Raw genomic sequence first — 6,405 nt, 5'->3', positions numbered from 1 at the left:
TTTCAAAAGGCAGCATGGGATGGCAAAGCAAAATATTACAATGAAATGTGCAAGGAGCTGGAGCCAGAAAACCAAAAGGGCCGAACTCAGTCAGCATTTCTTAAGCTCAAAGAATTGAGGAACAAATTCAAACCTCAAGTTGCTATAATCAAAGATGCTTTAGACAGAATATTAAACAATTCAGTAAGTATTAAAAGAAGATGGAAAGAATATACTGAGTCACTGTATTAAAAGGAATTGGCAGACACAGAAGAAATAACATATGAGCAAGAGCCTATGGTGATAAAGGAAGAAGTTCAAGCTTCTTTGAAGGAAATAGCAAAACATAAGGCCCCAGGAATAGATGGTATACCAATTGACGTTTTTCAGCTAAAGGATGCTGCCCTGGATGTGCTCACCAAGTTGTGCCAAGAAATCTGAAGAACAACCACTTGGCCAACTGACTGGAAGAGATCTATATTTGTTCCCATTCCAAAGAAGGGTGACCCAACAGAGTGTGGAAACTATAGAACAATATCATCTATTTCACATGCAGGCAAAATTCTACTGAAGATTATCCAAAAACGACTGAAACAGCACATCAGCAGAGAACTGCCAGAAGTCCAGGCTGGGTTTAGAAGGGGTCATGGTACTAAGGATATTGTAGCTGATGTTAGATGGATCTTAGCTGAAAGCAGGGAATACCAGAAGAATGTATATCTGTGTTTCACTGATTATGCAAAGGCGTTTGACTGTGTGGATCATAACAAACTGTGGCTGACTCTGAGAAGAATGGGAATCCCAGAACACTTGATCGTTCTAATGCGAAACCTGTGCTTGGACCAAGAGGCAGTCGTCAGAACAGAGCATGCAGGGAAACACTGCATGGTTCAAAATTGGGAAAGATATACACCAGGGATGTGTCCTATCTCCATACCTTTTCAACCTGCATGCAGAACAGATTATCTGAGAGGCTGGGCTCTCTGAGGAGAAGTACGGCGTCAGGACTGACTGAAAATCTATTAACAATCTGCTTTATGCAGATGACACAACCCTGCTTGCAGAAAGTGAGGAGGACCTGAAATGCTTGCTGCAGAGGGTCAAGGACTACAGCCTTCAGTATGGATTGTGGCTCAATGTCAAGAAGACAAAGATTCTCACCTCTGGACCAATTGGCAGCATCAGGATGGATGAAGAGATTGAGATTGTTATCAACTTTAGTCTGCTTGGCTCCACAGTCAACACTCTTGGCACCAGTAGTCAGGAAATCAAAAAACTTATTGCAATGGGAAAGTCTGCTGTTAGGGACCTTTCCAGGCAGAAGAATCCCCAAAGGAATCCCAGAAACAAGTGTGGCTGAAGGTCTAGGTCAGCAGATGGCTGCAGTCAGAGGGGGCAACCTCGAGGGTGATGGTTCTTGTCATGAGCCAGAACTGACTCGCTAGTGGGTCTGACCTGCAATCCTGAAGGCACCTGGTTTGAGGCCACCGGCTGCTCCATGGGAGAAGGATGGGTAATCTCCCGTGCAATTACATGCCTCTGAAAACCTGCCGGAGGGTCAGGTATGGGTCAGGTCCAACTCTACAGTACACAACAACAACAATAAATTGTACGGGAGGAGACTTACATACCTTTCTTCCCCAGAGAGCTGGTTGGTAGATTCAAACGGCCTGCTTTTGGGTGGACAACACAACTCCTTACCCACTAGGTCAGCAGAGCTCCCTAACATCAAGGGTGCAGGAGTGGACCTTCAAGCTTCAACACAACTGTCTCCAAGCACTGTTGTGAGGCAACTTTAAGAAGTATAAAATTTTGAGCACACAACAGATGTACATTTATGTACTTAAGAAGTACACAGACATTCTACTATAAATATATGTGCTATGTGCTTAAGATCATTTTAGGGTGATGTAAATATTAAATAAAATCTATTCTGTATCATTTCCATTTTACTTTTAAAAACATCTGAAGCCTTATTAAAGCTAAAATCTGTACAGTATATCCTCATTATACACAATAGTTATGTTTCATACAGTCACCGTGAACAGTGACTTCGCCAACACTGAACTGCAAGGATGTTCTACCGCAGCCCTGCTTTCTAGCCTTTTGATGCCAGGACAGGGAGCCCTGGGGGCATAGTCCACAGTAAGGTGCACTGCTATCCCCAAGATCACACCTCTCCACTGGCTCAAATCTACCAGTGGCTCCAAGGGAGAAAGATGGGTTCTCTCCTCCTGTGCCATTTATAAGTCCAATGAAGGGTCATCTGTAAGTTGGTTATGACTCCAGCCACAGTAAGTTTGAGAACTGCTCACAAAGAATCACTGCTCCATGGGGTCACTGTGAGGTCGCCACCCCATTTATTATCAACTGAGCTGCACAAAACTTTGTTCTACTTCTGTTTCTAGTTAAAGAGAATGCATTCATTATCCAGTGATTAGCAATGAATTCACCGCAGACATCACTGTGACTCATGCCCGAAGGAAGCTCATGTAATACACACACACACACACACACACACACACACACATCTTCTCCAGAAGGCATGCCTACTTGCGCTTAGGAACGCTATCCTTCACTTTAACACTACATTGAGACACCTTTTAAACAACAAAATCAAGAAAAAGCACAGAAACACAAAAAGGTGGCACTAGATAGAGCACAATAAAAGTCATTTGTTTACAGTATGAGAAAGGAAACAAGCAGGCAGAAGGTTGTCTTTTCTAGTTCAGCTGGAAACACTTACACAGGAAGAGTCAAGTACTTTGGCACTTTAGGCTTGTCCAGGAGTAACTGTGAAAGTGTTAATGGCATATCCTTTGGGACTACATATAATGCTGTCACCCAAAGACATTAGGTTCAAATCCACCAGCTGCTCTGTGGGAAACAGTTGGAAAAGCTCTTCCTGTGCAATTTAGAGCTTCTGAAAACTAACTCTGGGCCACTGTGAAAAATAGACTGCAGAATGGCTTGTCTTCAGAGTGGTGGTGGTGTTAGATGCCGCTGAGTCAAGTACAAGTCACAGTGGTCCCATGACAACAGATCTGAACCCTGTCCTATTCTGTGCCAACCTCACAATCTTTGACACTTCCAAGCCCACTGCTACGGTCACTGTGTCGAACTAACTACCTGGCAGAAAGCCTTCCTCTCCTTTGACATCCTTCCACCTTTCCAAGCATAATATTCCTCTCCAAGGAATAGCTTCTCCTAACAACATGCCTAAAGTATGTGATACTAAGCTTTATCATGTTTGGATCTAAGGAGCACTCTGGCTGCACATTCTCCAAGACACAGCAGTCCATGGAATATTCTGTACTCTTCTCCAATACCACAGTTCAAAGGCATCAATTCTTTTGTCATCCTTATTCACTGCCCTGCTCTCAGATGCATAGAAAGTAACTGAAAAAACCATAGCCTGATTCAGGCGCACCTTAGTCCTCAAACTGACATCACTGCTCCTCAATAATTTTGAGAAGCCCCTGACTACATATTTTCCCAGTGCAATGCACCTTCTGATCTCCTGACTGCTGGGATCAAGTGTCCTGATTGTGAATCCAAGCAGGACGAAGTCGTTGATAGCTTCAATCTTTTCTCCATCTAGCATAAAGTTGCTGATCAGACCAGTGGTGAGGTTTTTTGTTTTTTGGACATTGAGATGCAGTCTATACTGAAAGCGGCAATGTTTGTTAAACCTTCTGCAGAAAGTGCTCAAGTTCTCCTCACTTTCAGCAAGCAATGTTTATAACAGATTGTGCAGAGATAGAATTGGAGAATAAAAAGGGAAGAACTCAGTCAGCATCTCTCAAGGTGAAAGAAGTGAAAAAAAATTTAAGCCTTGAGTTTCAATATTTAGAGATTCTACAGGAAAATTAATTGAATGATCTAGGAAACATCAAAAGAAGACGAAGGAATACACAGAATCCCTGTACCAAATATAACTGGCTAACACTGAAATATTTCAGCATGTACCATATAAGCAAGAGCCAATGGTAATGAAAGATACAATTAAAGCTGCTCTGATGGCACTGGCAAAAACAAGGCCCCAGGAAAAGCTGGTATGCTGACTGACATATTTCAAATGACAGATAGATGCAGCACTACAAGTGCTCACCAGCCTATGCCAAGAAATTTGGAGGACAGCTGCCTGGTCAAATGACTGGAAGAGATTCATGTTTGTTCCCATTCCCAAGAAAGGTGATCCAAGAGAATGTGGAAATAATCATCAAACAATATAGTTAATAGTAAAATACTACTGAATACTAATGAAGATCATTCAAACCCAGCTAGAACAGTACATTGAGAACTTCCAGACCCACAAGCTGGATATGCACCTTCAGAGTAGGGAGAACAAAAGCTGGGGTAATGAGTCGGAGCTGACCCAAAAGAAACAACATCTGTTACATGACATGATGAAGCACAGAGCCTCTGGAATGTGTACATAAACAAGGTAGGCAGGAAGGGAGGCTCAAGGAGCTGTGCAGAAAGGAGATAAAAAGTAAAGGACATTCATGAAAAGTCTACACTACCGAGTTACAGTTCTTAGTTAATGGGAATTGGGATAGGGACTTTCAACCTAAGGGGATAAAAACTCTTCATTCACATTCATATGCCAGCCTGCTTCTTTGTCAGGGCCTGCGCAAGTGATTTTTCAAAATCACTTAAAAAAGCCTCACTCCCATGACACTGAATTTGGACTGGATTTCACGAATGCTTGTCAAGCCAATACTATGGTAACTTATCAGTAAACTCATATAGGGTAAGGTGGCTGAAAGACCCCCACCTCCAGTTTGAGAGGGACACAGGGAGAACAGTCCAGGTCAGGGGATCACACTGACTCACCAGGCGCCTGGAGGAGTCAAGCCAGTGCCCTGGGTGCTGACAGTATTCCCACATCGGATGCTGACTCGATGGGACACAACAGCACGTCAACATAGCTCAAAAAGACGGGTGAATTCAAACCAACCACATGTAACAAAATAACAACAACATGCACATTTCAGCTGAGGTAAAACAAGGCAACAATAATAAAAACAGTAAAACAAAAAAAATGCTGACTGTTTTACACATTAATTACATATATCTGGAACTAAGAAATGCTGAGCTCTGATGGCCTAGTTATAAAGAGCTGTTGCTGCCAACCCAAAGGCACATGGTTCAGATCCATAAGCTGTCTTGTAGGAGACAGATGGGCAATCTCCTCCCACGTGATTTACTTTCTCTGCAAACTTGCTGGAGAGCCAGCTATGAGTGGGTTCGAACTGGACAGCAAACAACAGTTAACAACAAGAAACGCTGACGTTTAAGGTGAGAGGGTGAGAGCAGTGTTGGCAGTGCAGGTAAGGTTATGTGTCAAGTTTGTTGAACCATAATTCTCAGGGGTTTGGCATTTCTGTAATGATGTAGTCATCCTCCATTTGAGGATCTGATGTGCCATCCTCCACTTTCCCTTTAAATCTATATTTAAAAAAACAGCCTAATCTTTTTAATCGAGCCATGGAGACAAGCATAGAGAGAGTATATGGCTTTTCTTTAAAAAGAAAGACTAATATTAAGCTTTAGTAGATAATCATATTCCTTGGTTCATAGTTCATTCTTATCATGGATCCACATACCATCTACTTTTGTCTAGTTGTTAACTCATAATTTTAATAATTTGAGTAACTGTAGGTATTTTGAGCATATCTGCCTCTAACCATAAGGTCTCCAGGTCTTATGAGTGACAGCACTGCATCTTTATTTGGAACTTCAGCCTCTACTTCACAAAAAAGTCACAAGCATCAGGAACTCATCATTCATGAACTTTCTGCATTTCTTTCATCTTTTTAAACTTCCTTTAGTGGATTAAGCACGGGGCTACGAAACACAAGGTGCAAGCCTTCAATCACTCCCCAGGAGAAGAAAGATGATGCAGTCTGAGCCAGAAAGATCTGTAGTCTCGGACACTATCCGAGTTCTACTCTATCCTCTAGGGTCACCAGCACTGAGGCAGAACCCTACAGATTTGACTTGGCAGCAACAGGATCTTTTTGGTTTATGTATTTTTGAAATTAACTTTTTCATTCTGCTTTTTAGTAACTTTATAAAAGGATATGAATCAAAAAATATAGAAAGAACCCAAATGTACATCAACAGATAATTTTTTTTAATGGGCATATCCATATAGTGGAATATTATTCAACCATAAAAAGGTACTGACATAACCTTACGTAGATAAACACTGAAAACATTATACTGAGTGAAGTAAGTCAGACACAAAACCCACATATTGTATGATCCCACTTATCTGAGATGTCTTAGATAGGTAAATCTATGCACAGAGAAAGTAGAGTAGTGTTCTAAGGAGATGGCAAGAGGAAGACTGGGCAGTGACCGCTTGATGAGAATGAGGTTTCTTTCACGGAGCGAAGAAATGTTCTGGAATTAGGT

Source organism: Elephantulus edwardii, unplaced genomic scaffold, assembly GCF_000299155.1.
Source record: "Elephantulus edwardii isolate Elephantulus edwardi_28Jun2011 unplaced genomic scaffold, EleEdw1.0 scaffold00009, whole genome shotgun sequence".
In the NCBI taxonomy this organism is placed as follows: Eukaryota; Metazoa; Chordata; class Mammalia; order Macroscelidea; family Macroscelididae; genus Elephantulus; species Elephantulus edwardii.
The sequence above is the reverse complement of the archived record's forward strand: the minus strand, read 5'-3'. Positions refer to the sequence as shown.